The 12,814-nt window shown below is 39.8% G+C and overlaps 1 protein-coding gene across 1 annotated transcript in view; it reads right to left on the bottom strand.

Annotated features, from left to right (window-relative positions):
- GRIK2 (glutamate ionotropic receptor kainate type subunit 2) overlaps window positions 1–7,164 on the bottom strand; it is a 778,198-nt gene extending 771,034 nt beyond the window's left edge. Inside the window, exons 1-2 of the mRNA XM_073893710.1 lie at window positions 7,123–7,164; window positions 438–526 (exon numbers count right to left, since the gene is read on the bottom strand). The gene's annotated coding sequence lies outside the window, so the exon portion shown is untranslated. The remainder of the gene's footprint in view (window positions 1–437; window positions 527–7,122) is intronic.
- Window positions 7,165–12,814: the final 5,650 nt, after the last annotated feature.

Here is a 12,814-nt window from a genome sequence, read left to right as displayed (position 1 = left end):
ATAACAAAGTCTCACAGACTGGGTGGTTTAAACAACAAAAATTAATTTTCTTATAGTTCTGGAGGCTAAAAGTCAGAGATCAAGGTGTCAGCAGGGTTGATTTTAATGAGGTCCCTCTCTTTGCCTTTTAGATGGCCACCTTCTCCCTGTGTTTTCATATAGTTTTCTCTCCGTACACGTCAACATCTTAATTTTTTCTTACAAGTATACCAATCATATTGGATTCGGGCCCACCCTAATTATCTCATTTTAATTTAATTAACTCTTTAAAGACCCTCTCCCCAAATACAGTAACATTCTAAGGTTAGGACTTTCAACATATGAATTTAGGGGAGACACAATTCAGCACATAACAACTAGGTTATGAATACTTTGAGAGTAAGATTGTTTTAGTTACTTACACATTTCCAGGTTCTAGCACAACCTCCATTGCATACCTTGGGAGCAAGATCTCAAATAATTTCTTCTAGGAACGATGGAAGAAGTAGAACTTGAAGGTAGGTCCAAATCCACAGGGACGATAGGTCTTAGGGAGGACATGTGAATAGCATTAGTGCACAAGATTCAATTAATGACCTAGGGGGCCTATTCACTCATGCTATTATCTGGGCAAAGGGCAATCATAAAAGGTAAATATGAAGAAGTTATTACCACTGGGGGTAGGGTGGGTTCAGCCACAAGTATTGGGAAATCAGGAGACAAACTAGCAAATGCTGTTCCTGACAGAAAAGAAGAGTAAGTCAGGAATCCTAACACTGAAATGTAAGACTGTCATTGGTGCCAACTTTTTAGCACTTGGGGTCTGCATCATTCAGCTATTACCATATGATGCTGTGTAACAAATCACTCAAAATTCATTGGCTTAAAACAACAATCATTTATTCTTACTCAGGTATCTGTGTAGGGGTTTGCTGATCTACTGTGGCTAAATTGGCTACTGTGGCTATCTTTACTTCAAATTTTTATTGTGCCTAGACTTATTTCCTCATTGTGGGAGGGATTAAGTCAGCTCTGTACATGCGGAGCTCAGGTTGTATAGGCAGCATTTATCCAGTGGAAGCTCTTCTCACAGTGATAGCAAAAGTACAAGAAGCCAAGCTCAATCATTTCAAGATTTTGTTTGCATTTCTTTCAACATCCCATTGGCCCAAGCAAGTCACACAGTTGAGCACAAAGTCAAGATAGGGAGTTCTTTCTACCTTTAGTGGGGAAAACAACAATGTCACATGGAAAAAACCATAGATATGAGAGTGGTAAACAAATGGGGCCAAAATGCAATCTACCATAAGCCCTTTGAGATCTTGAGGGTAACTTTACAGAAGAAAATGAAGAAGTTGACTCCCAGTCACTTTGTAGATTGTTTTACCTTTATCTAAATAACCCTCATTTAAAAAAAAAAAAAAGAAAGAAGAAAAAACATAATTCCTCAAATAATATACAAGGAGATTTATATAGTCATCAACACAGAATTATACAATCTCTCCTCAATTTTAGCTCCCCCCCAAAACAATACCCTGCATGTGGCTAAATCCTATTCCTCATATAGATCCCAGAATAGACATCCTGTCTATGTTGGATGTGCAACTGTGTGCTTTCATAGCACTCTGAACTTTCCCGATCTTTGAAAATCTCCCACTTGTTTCACTGCAGAGACAACCAGGTCTGTGGCTAGATTGTTAAGTGCTATGACCTGAGCATCTAATAATATCTGGCACATAGCATGTACCAAGTGCATTTGTGTTGAATGAGAAGGAATGATGTCCTTGGCTTAGAGATAGGCTTCTCAGAGTTAAGAAGTTACTAATCCTGGAGGACCAAGGTGAAAAACTTGAAGCTGGATTCAGAAAATTTGATGAGAAAGAGTATTACTTTATCTTATAAGGGCCCAAACTTAAGTCCTGCATCTCAGTCAAAAGGACTCCTAAAGGGTGGATCACAAGGCCTCTGGATACAAAGTGAACGCAGTGACTTTTAAGTTCACATTTTAAGTTCACATTTGGGCTCTTCTGGTCTACAGAATAATGCTTTTTTTCATCATTATACTTCTTTACTATGGCATGTAAGTGTTCCTTTAGAATGAATTTTTGGATTTGGATTCTTGGGATCAGAACATATAGATTAAACTCACTTTGGGGAGGTCAGGAGAATGTCTGAAACTGAATTCAGGTATCTTGTTTATAAGAGAAATCCTTCTGGCACTAGGGGCTAACTCAGATCTATGTCTGCCACTTGAGTGAAAACCCCAGATGATCTGTGTGCATGATGAACCAGCAGAGGCAGCAGCCGGTTTCAAAGGTGCAGAGGCTGAGGCATTGGGCCACTTGGGAGAGATCAATACGGATTCTGGAAAGCTAGTAATGCTTCTAAATTTGTTACCTTTTAATATAGTAGGTTGTTGAAAAGCACTAAAATAAAATAATGAAGATCATATGTTAAAACAACAATGGTATTCCAGTTTTCACCCCCCCCAAATATTGTTAAAGGCTTGTTTAAAGATAATGCCCAGTTTGAGTTGCATCTGAGGAGACTAAGCAGCAATGTTACCTAGGCATAGAGTAGAAACCATCCAAAACTCTCACCACAGCTTTTCAGGGCCTCAGTGATCTGCCCTCTCGGACTTACCGGCCCCTTCCCATCCCAGAAACATTTGTGTTCTCTATAGTCAGAGACATCAGTATTGATTCTGATCCCCTGAAATTCAAATATACTAGTAACTCTTTCTTACCTCTCTGCTTTTATCTCTACCGTTTCTTAAAACGGTAAAAAACATTCCAGGTAAAGGAATGTTTTCCTAAGATATCTCCCAGGGACACCTCCATCTCCTCATTCAGATTTCTGTCCAAATGCCACCTGCTGAGAAAGGCCTTCCCTGACCACACTATCTGGCACCGTCTATTGCAGCCACCCTTGGTTCCTTCGCTGGATTTTTCTTCATAGTACCCATTGTTCTCTAAAATTATCTTGTTTATTGATATATTTCTTGTTTGTTATAACATTCCTTACTAGAATAGAAGTCCCTTGAGGGCCGAGGGCCAGTAAATACCAATTGCATGAATATATGCCTGAATGAACAGAATGACGTAAGCAGACTCTGCGGTAACATTGACACTGAACTTGAGACTATTGGTAGAGGGCCCCATACCAGACAACTGCTATACCTTGTTATTGGATCGATCTCAAAGTTTAGAAGAATTAGTTAGGATAATTATTAATAAATATTGATCCACATATATAGAACATTTACATGGGCCAAGTACTATGTGAAGCACTTTATATACATTAACATTTAATCTTCAAATAAACCTATAAGTCAAGGTACCATTTTTACCTCTATTTCATAGGTAAAAAACACTGGTGGTTCCAATGGCGAACCTACTTGCTGAAGGACTTTTGGTAAGTAAAGAGCGCAAAGATAGGATCCAGAGATATTTTACTTAAACTATAAGCCCAATACTGGGCTGCCTCACTGCCTACATGTAGCCCCTTTCAGTGCTTTGCTTTTCTAGCAGTTATTCCACTAGTGGTTGTATGTAATTACCTCATAGCTTTCCTTTTTGCTTCCTTCTCACTCCTTTCCCTCATGCCACAGAGGACTTGCAATCTAGAATAAGTTATTTCAACTTTCTCCTGTCCTGGGTCATTATGACCTTGAAGGCCCTTGGCGTTTCTGCAGATCTCTCCTTATGGGTCCCTAAATCCTTACAACATACATTTCCTTTTCTGTCTGTCTATTTTGGTTACTTCTTGGCAGTCATGCTTTCCTTGCCCATTACTCATCTTCTGCTGTCACCAACTATTGCATTTCATAGAACATTCTAACTAAATTTATAATCTCTTTAGTATATAAAACTAGATTGTCCATATACAAATTGAAAATTCCAATTTACTAGTGGATTTACTTTCTGTTTTGAGGACTTTAATATTCCCATCAGAGTTAGAGCAGTTCAAATAGAAAGAAACATCTCCCAGGTAACCTCCAAGGTTCTAAATTTCTGTTTTGATTCCTATACCTGGAATGTACTTGAACATTTCAAATTCCTATAGTCTATATGAAACAACCATGTCTGTGATTACAGGTTTGGGGCCCAAATAGTTTCTTCTTTACAGTGTGTTCACAAAAACATAATGATGAGCAAAAATGTAACTAGCACACCAATTATCTGACCAGACATAGGGATTAGGCTTAGAGTCAATAGCTACAGTGGGAGGGGCAGCTTGTAAAACAGCTGGGTCTGGTCAGAACTAGGCTCTATTCCTAGGAATTATGAATCATGGCCTTGGAAAAAGGTACCATGGAATAGTTGCTTTTTTTTTTCCTCCCCCTAAGATTTCACTTTTATTTATTTATTTATTTATTTATTTATTTATTTATTTATTTTAGAGAGAGAGAGCACAAGAGAGTGCACAAGCAGAGCAAGGGGAAGGGGCAGAGGGAGAGGGAGAGAAAGAATCTTAAGCAGGCTCCACGCAGGGCAGAGAGGTGAGGCAGGGCTCGATTTCATAACCCTGAGGTCATGACCTGAGCCGAAATCAAGAGTCAGATGCTCAACTGACTGAGCCACCCAGGTGCCCCTCAAGAGTTCAGTTTCTAGTGCAGTGTTCTTTATACTGTTAGCATATCCTAGTTTATGCAATAAAAATAGATTGTTTTTCAGGTAATACAATTGAGATTCAGCTCCAGTGAGTTGGTTTTGGAATTGGTCCTTCATTGTGATAGAAGTTCAAATAAATACTAGCTCCAATCTATGTATTCTCGAATTTACAACTCTAAATGAGTGCCTATTCCTTTACTGGTGGTATATTTTCACATAGTTGCTTTTGCTTGTATTTTTTTATATGTGATTGGTTAAATATAAAGTGGCATGAAACTCAAAGTTAAATAAATAACCATCAAAAGGGCAAAGCAAAATCAGTCCACAACAACAGGACTTTGTAAGGAGGTGGCTTAGTGGTAATTGAGACACGTGTTGGAGAACTGCTTCTGCAACCACTACCTCTGGAGACATATCTATGTTCTAATCAGATTTGGTCTTAACACAAAATGCCATACACAGAATACCATGTGTAAGAAGGTCTAAGTTCATGACTTTGGAATTAATCCCATACTAAACCCATGCATCAAACTCCATGAACTTTAACTGAAATGGGGAAAGACAAATTCAGAACCTGCCTGTAGGTAGATAATTTATGATGTAGTGTGAAATAGAGGACTTTCTATACCTGAGCAACACAAAGGGCCAACTTGCCTGTCATCAGTTACTTTTATACAACAGTGGGGTCAGCCTCTGCCACCAATTACTCACATGCAAGAACAGAACTGGTAGTGAGAAAATCAACAGATCCAACAGAGAAAATCAAAAGATCCCTTTTACAACAGAGGTTGTAAAAGAAACCTGGACGGGGACTAAGCAGTTAATTCTGGTCTCTCTATCCTCTGCCCTGCGTACCAGGAAAGCTCTGCAACCTTAAGAAACTTGGAGTCAGACTTTCTAAAGTTCTGATCCTAATAGAAGGCTTTGAGTTTGGTTCTCCTTATAGTATGCAGGAGAATATCATCTAGGGAGGAACTGCAGCCTACTTGGAGTGTCTCACACCTCTCTTCTTCCTTCACCGATGACTGAAGCAGGCCAGGAGTGTCTGAATACCAGAGAAGCTCCTGAATGAAGAAATTCTATGCAGAGGGGAAAAGTTTCACCCACCAGCTCAACAGGACTTAGCTTCTCCCTTTACATGGCACGTAGTCAACTCTACCAAAGTGAGTAAGACAAAAGTTAAATGGCCTGTTTTCTATCTGCATTGTAAGGGCATGGGCCTGGATCAGGAGATACTGCCCACATCTCCTAACTTCTAAATCAGTTGTTGCCCACAGTGCTCCAATATCTAGGGTGGCTCCTACTCCTCAATTCAACCAGAGAATCTCTGAACTTATTAGATGTGGATCCCAGGTAAACTTTTATTAGAATAAAGGGTTATGTGGCTTAAGATTTTGAAAATCACTGCAGAAGGGGGAGCTCAGATTTTCTTTACTCCTCACTTCCACACTTGCATTCCTCTTGAAGAAATGGCCAAATGTAGTTCTAAGGAGACAATGAAGCCAGACTGTAGGAAAGTGCAGCTTGTAGTAAATGGAATTATACATTGAACTTGAATGAAACCACTCTTTTTTTGGGGGGAGGCTTATTTCCATTTTTCTCTGAAGGGCTCTCCCTATTCACTTCCATTTAAAATGGAGTTGACGAGGGTGAGAAGGGAGATGGGATAAGGGTACCTTCTACTGAGGAAGCCTTCTGGGACCAGGGTGGGGTTAAAGGCAGGAGACGCAATTAGGGCAGTCCAACCTGTGTGAGATGAAGTTCCCCTTGTCTCTTTCCCATTTTTTTCTTCCTGATTTTAGAGTGGAAACTAAGGGCAAAATCATATGCATATTTAGTGGAAAGAGAAAAGGCTTTTTCTGCCTTTAGCCTAGGCCATTATGTAATGAGGTAAAAGTGTTGTTGAGGCTCACTTGTGATTTAGTCCAGCTTCATTGGATAAAAGGTAAGATAGGGATTGGAGTTCAGTGCTCTAGCTAGTGAAAACGTGAATGCACATTGCTGGGATGTCTCCTGAGGATATAGCTCATGGGTGACAGCAGCTATGATAAGTTCAAGATCCAGATTGCAGTTTCACAACCCCAGCGGTCTTTCCTTCTACAAAATAGGAATAATAGAGTGGTCTAAGAGGCAGAGATCAGGATTTTACAGAAGTGAATTACAATCTTTCTGAAATGCCCGCAGTGGGTAGAGACCTCTCCAAGGGACAAACTTGAGAGGGTAGTCCCCAAGCAGATGTATTTTCAGGAAGGATAGATATCTAAATATGTTTTCTTGCCTTCAGCAATTTCTTCTGCACCTAGTAAAAGAGTACATGCATCTGGCTGTGAAGCAAAGATAGAAAAGCCTGGAAGTGTGCAAAGATTGAAGACTACGGTCGACATCTACCATATCCAAACTTTAGGTTGGGCTTTAGGGACCTTGGTTTAGGAGAAGCAGAACCTGGCAAATATCACTGCCTTAGGCTATCCAGACCACCACAACAAAATACCAGAGACTGGATGGCATAAAGAACAGAAATTTTTCTCACATTTCTGGAGGCTGGAAGTCTGAGATCAGTGTGCCAGCACGGGTGGGTTCTGGTGAGAGCTTTCATCCTGGCTTACAAACTGCCCCCTTCTCGTTGTGTCCTCACAAAGCAGGGCTGGGGTGGAGGGGTGGGGGGACAGAAAAGAAGTAGGAGAGAGCTGTAGCTGCAGCAGGAGGGGGAGAAGGAGAGAGAGAGAAAACTCTCTCTGGTGTCTCTTCGTAGAGGACACCAATCTTATCATGAGGACCCTGCCCTCGTGACCTCATCTAAACCTAAGGGTGTCCCAAGGGCCCCATCTCCAAATACCATCATACTGGGACTTAGGGCTTCAACATACAAATTTGGGGGAGATACAGTTTGGTCCACAGCAGAGGGTTTCTGAATATAATATTGTTCTGTATCTATAAGCACAAAAATACCAAATTTATTATGATGAAGCAGTAAGAAGGTCCTCAGGAACAGGATTAAACCTTTAAGACATGCAGCATAATGCAGTGAATTAAACATGGGTACTTGGAGCTAGACAGATTTGTCTTGAAATCCTATTCTGGCACTTGTAATCTCTGTGACAGGAGAACTCTGGACCAGGGTAATACTAATTCCTATTTAACAGAATTATTGTGAAGATTAGTGAAATAAGGTACACAACCTCTAGCACCATGGCAGGTACTTAGTTACTACTCAAACATATTAATTCACCCTTTTTCCCTACATCAGTTAGAAATGTTTTAACACAAATAACAGTAGCCTTGTCACTAAACACACTTTGTCTGTCAAAATTAACAAAAAGTCTGGAAGTAAAAAGATCTAAGCTTAGAAAAGCACCTTGATAATGCCCTCAAGGATTTTTTATATTTTCTCCACCCACCTTAGTGTTGTTTTATCAAACAAGAACATCATCAATCACCCCAACAGAAATGTGTGTATGTGCTTGTACCCAGATGGCTTGGTACACATGTTTGTCACCTCTTGGTCACCAGATGGCCAGTGCAACTGCAAGTATTATCCCTATATTCCATGAAAGAAGGAAAAACTCCAGGAGTACCTGTTTATCAGTAAAGCAAAAGTTTCTCAGGAGCCTTCCAGTGAATTTCCTCTTAATGCTTCCTTGGTCAGTTAGTCACCTTCCCTGGAAAGGAGGCTGAAAAGGGGTATGCAGCAGCTCTCCAACTTCTGTACTAGATGTGGTATAGGAGAAGGGGATTAACAGTGGCTGATAAGTTAGCTCTCGGTGGTGGACAGAATTCGAAGGTGCCCCCCCCCCCCCGCCCCGCCATTCTCGTATACAGCCTCTAGTATATACAAACGTCTCGGTTATACTATCAAACTCTAATAGAAGTACTTCTAGGAAGAGATTTTTACAGATGACTTTAACAAAGTGAGATTATCTGGGTGGGTTTTGACCTAATCACATAGCCCTTTATAGAGGAGTCTAGATGTCAGAGATAAAGAAACCAGGGAGAATGCAAGGCACCTTTGCTTTTGGGATGATGGAGGGGGCCACGTGATAAGGAATGTGGCAACCTCTAGGAGTTTAGAGTGACCCCAGCCAACAGCAAGCAAGAAAATGGAGACCTCAGGCTATAACCTCACAGGAAGTGAATTCTGCCAGTAACATGAATGAATGAGTTCAGAAGATTGTTTTTTCCCCCAGCGCCTCCAGGCAGGAACTCAATTCAGCTGCTGTCTTGATCTCAGCCTTGAGAGACTCTGAGCATAGCCACCCTGTGTTGGACTTCTGACCTACAGAACCAGAAGCTAATAAATGGGTGTTCGTTCCAAAGCCACTAAGTGTGTGGTAATTTGTTACATGGTATTAAAAGACAGATACACCATCCAACACTGCCCACCACATCCCCAGATTTTACTATTAAAGTATTCTTATAAAACATATAACAAGTTATATTTATTTAATCAATGTAATTTAGGAAAATAGTGTGTGGTGGAGAGGTGAGAAATACTTTGAGGAAAAAGATTTATCTAAGTCAGCATAATGAAAAGAGGCAGAAGTAAGCTGCAGTGAGTTTTGACTGAAGTCTCTAGATTGGAACAATTCGAGCCTTAAACTTGAAAGTGACAGGAAAATTAGGTATTTAGCAGGTAAATTAAATTTTCCTAGTAATAAAGAAGTTTTAAAACATAATCCAAAGGATGGCATTGTTTTCTAAAGCAATGACACCATCATTTGTCCCAAGAGACACTTGGACATTAAACAAAGATACGAACTTGGCCATTCTGGCTTCACTAAAAAGGCCTGCTCCATGCCTGCAACTTGAGAGGCACTTCTATTAATTACATTTGCCTAGATTTTGAATAAAAAAGAGCTTCAAAGATCATAACTGATTACCGGATACATCCCCCTCCTGATAGTATATCTATACAAATTAAAATATTGAGTGAGAAAAATAGTTGAAAAGTCACCAAGATAAACATGCAGTACCTATATCTATGTCAGACAAGTAGATCCCCATGGGAGCCTTCGACACTTATTCAGAAATGGAAAATCACACCTTGATTCCATAGCGTCAACGTCAACGAGAACACTGACCCCATAACACCTGGGGCAGGTGAGAGTTTAGTTAGCTTTCCCTTTCACTGAAAAGAAAGAAAATAAGCCAGATGTGTCTACCACCCAAACCCTGGCATCTTACAGAAGACTTGGTCATTTGTTAGAATGACATCAGGATACTTTGAGGAGAGTGTGAAGCCTAAATATCATCCAGCACATTAGGATTCTAGAAGAGAAAAGTAAAAATCACCCTGTCACTTGGTGGAACTGAAGGCTAGAAAAATTAGACTTCCTCATGATTAATGATAGTACCTTCAGCTTCCACTCTGTCACCTACTTCTATGGAATCTGGGTTTACACCGTGGGCAGGAAGAAGCAGTTAAAGCACGCATCAAGGCAAAAACAGAACCAGCTTTTAAAGAAAGATTGCTTTAACTCTTCAAGGAACCTCCCCTTTCACATACATCATGTCTTTCTGTGGCTGGCTCAGATCAGCTAATATAATTAGACCGAATATCTGGTGGCAGGGCAGGTGGGAGCTGAATGTCTAGAAAATTACACACTTCGCCTCTACACTGCCAGAAGCTCCCATTTTCCTGTTTCTGACTTTGTTCTTTGAAAAAAAAAAGTTTTCTTCAAAAACAAATTTAAGTAGAGTTGCATTCAAAATCACTATAAAATAGCTAATATTGTGGGAAGGCAGTCCACAAATATAAAGTCTTGTTGAATATGATCAGTGACTTAATAAAATGTAATATTAATACCAACCAGGCAGGGTAAGGAAGAAAAGTAGTGATATCAATTATATATGAATTATTTTAAGTTCATTTAAAAGTCTAATCACACTTCTTCCTCGTATGATTCGAAGGTAAGATCTTGATTCTTAGACCGTTAAGTAAGCCTGTTTATTTTCATCTTGGGGAACTTTAAGAATTAGCTAAAATTATGTATCCTCGGGGCACCTGGGTGGCTCAGTCATTAAGCATCTGCCTTCGGCTCAGGTCATGATCCCAGGGTCCTGGGATCGAGCCCCACATCGGGCTCCCTGCTCAGCGGGAAGCCTGCTTCTCCCTCTCCCACTCCCCCTGCTTGTATTCCCCCTCTCGCTGTGTCTCTCTCTGTCAAATAAATAAATAAAATCTTAAAAAATAAAATAAAATTATGTATCCTCTCCAGAGGAAAAATGCATGCCCACATATGGTATATAGTACCAGGAGCTAGAGAATTCTGGAAACATTGGTTTCAAATCTTTCTCAATTAGACTTATATTCATTATAGATTAATAGATTTTAGAAATCCAAAAATATGGGAAAGATATAAATATGAAAGAACAATCCCTTCCTTCAAGAAACATATATCCCAAGGTGGACAGATGTTCAAATGTGACAGTTCCTTTCTCAGAAGTAGAATCTAAGGTTGTTGAAGGAGGGCTATGAGATAAATTAAGGAAAGTCTTCTTTTTGAAGCAAGCTTTAAATTTCAAAAGTGATTGAGAGACCAGGAAATTACTTAAGCAAAGGGTTAGATAAGGCTTTATTAAATGAGGCAAGCAAACAGAGAGGTTGGTTATTTGGATGGAGTCAGGGGAAAGAACAAAGCATATATAAAGATATACAAAAGGGCACTAAAAGGGTACTCTGAAACCAGGAAAGGAATTTGTTGCAAAGAGCAACAGATGGGCATGTGAAAACTATAAAGGGTGAGGATCATTTTCAAAGTGTTGTCCAAAGAAAAAAACAGAGGAGTTAGAAGAAATGAAGTTGATGGAAAGAAACTTTATGACTTAACAAAATTAAGAAACACGAGGTATGGAATTCAAAAGCACATGACAAAGCTTAAAAATAGCAAGAAATAAGTCTCAGAGGCCTGAGGGTATGATGGATTAATAGCTATCGTCGTGATGGTTTTTACAACTTCAGTCATTATACTTCTTGACTCATGGATGCAAGACTGTGGTCCAGACATGACCCAGGGGTTGAGGGTTGGGGGTTGGAGGGTCCCTTTACTGATTGTTCCTGCTTACCTGGAAGGCTTACTTTTCAACAGAACACTTTCAGGGATTTCCAGAAAATATGTGTTGCAATAGATATTCCCTAACATCCATGAGATAGACTCAGGTCTCTCAATTCTTTCCCAGACAAGGATCCATGCACCACACCAAGGGAAAGATTCTTGTCCGTGAACCTCTTAACTTCTCCTCTTAATCTACTGGCTATCTCTGGTTGAAGTTAGTTTCAGTGGTCTATGATCTCTCCCAAACCGATGTCTTCAGCTCTGTCTTCCTCCCAAACACTCGCCCTGTATTTGCAATTACTTCTGTTTGCCTATAAGAAGTCAAGATTCTTCATCAGCATAGCGAAGATCTTTTAGAATCCCCTGATGGTTTCTCCAGCCTCATCACCTTCACCTCTGGCTCTGGATTTCACTTACAGCCAAACTCAACTTCCCCAAACACACGAACAGTGTGCTCCTTCAGCCTGACCAGGAAAATCCTACCCACTTTTCACAAAACCTCAAATATTACTTCTCAGAAGTCCCTTCCCTCCCTATACCTAGCTACTTATTTGCCCCTCCCATGATACCTTGAGGGCCTGGAGACGTATATGGTGATATTCTCATCTCTGGTTCTAGTACGGTGTCTGCTATGTCTTGTTTCTAAATAAATGAATTTCAGAAATTACTACAAATGCTGTGGCTTTACATTGTTGTTTCAACATACAATTTTCCTTAAATACACTGAATATTTTTCTCCAATATACAGGGCATACCTATACCACTGGGGGAAAAAAAGAGTTAGAATATAATAGGAAAGAATATTTTGCCAGGTGCTTAGAAGTAGCTAAGCAAGGAATTAAATGCACGCATATAGCTCTGCCATATTATTTTCAGGGCCAGATATCCAAATGTAAGAGTTTGGATATAGCATAATACAAATACAAATACAAATCTGTATGTAATCAACTGGTTGATTATCACAGGTATTAAAGAACATGGGGAAAATAAGAACCACCAGCATTTTCTTCCAATAATTAAACTAAGAAAGCAAACAATAGATATAAAGACAAACTCTTTGGCCAGCAAGAATTGACCATATAACTAAGAATATGTCATTCAAAGGAAAGATTGTGTGGCTATTAAAGACATCAACAACAAACACAGAAACAAAAAACTGTCACAGAGGCA

This window comes from Callorhinus ursinus, unplaced genomic scaffold, assembly GCF_003265705.2.
Source record: "Callorhinus ursinus isolate GAN/ISIS: 27379988/994484 unplaced genomic scaffold, GSC_fseal_2.0 scaffold6, whole genome shotgun sequence".
In the NCBI taxonomy this organism is placed as follows: Eukaryota; Metazoa; Chordata; class Mammalia; order Carnivora; family Otariidae; genus Callorhinus; species Callorhinus ursinus.
The sequence above is the reverse complement of the archived record's forward strand: the minus strand, read 5'-3'. Positions and strand labels throughout refer to the sequence as shown.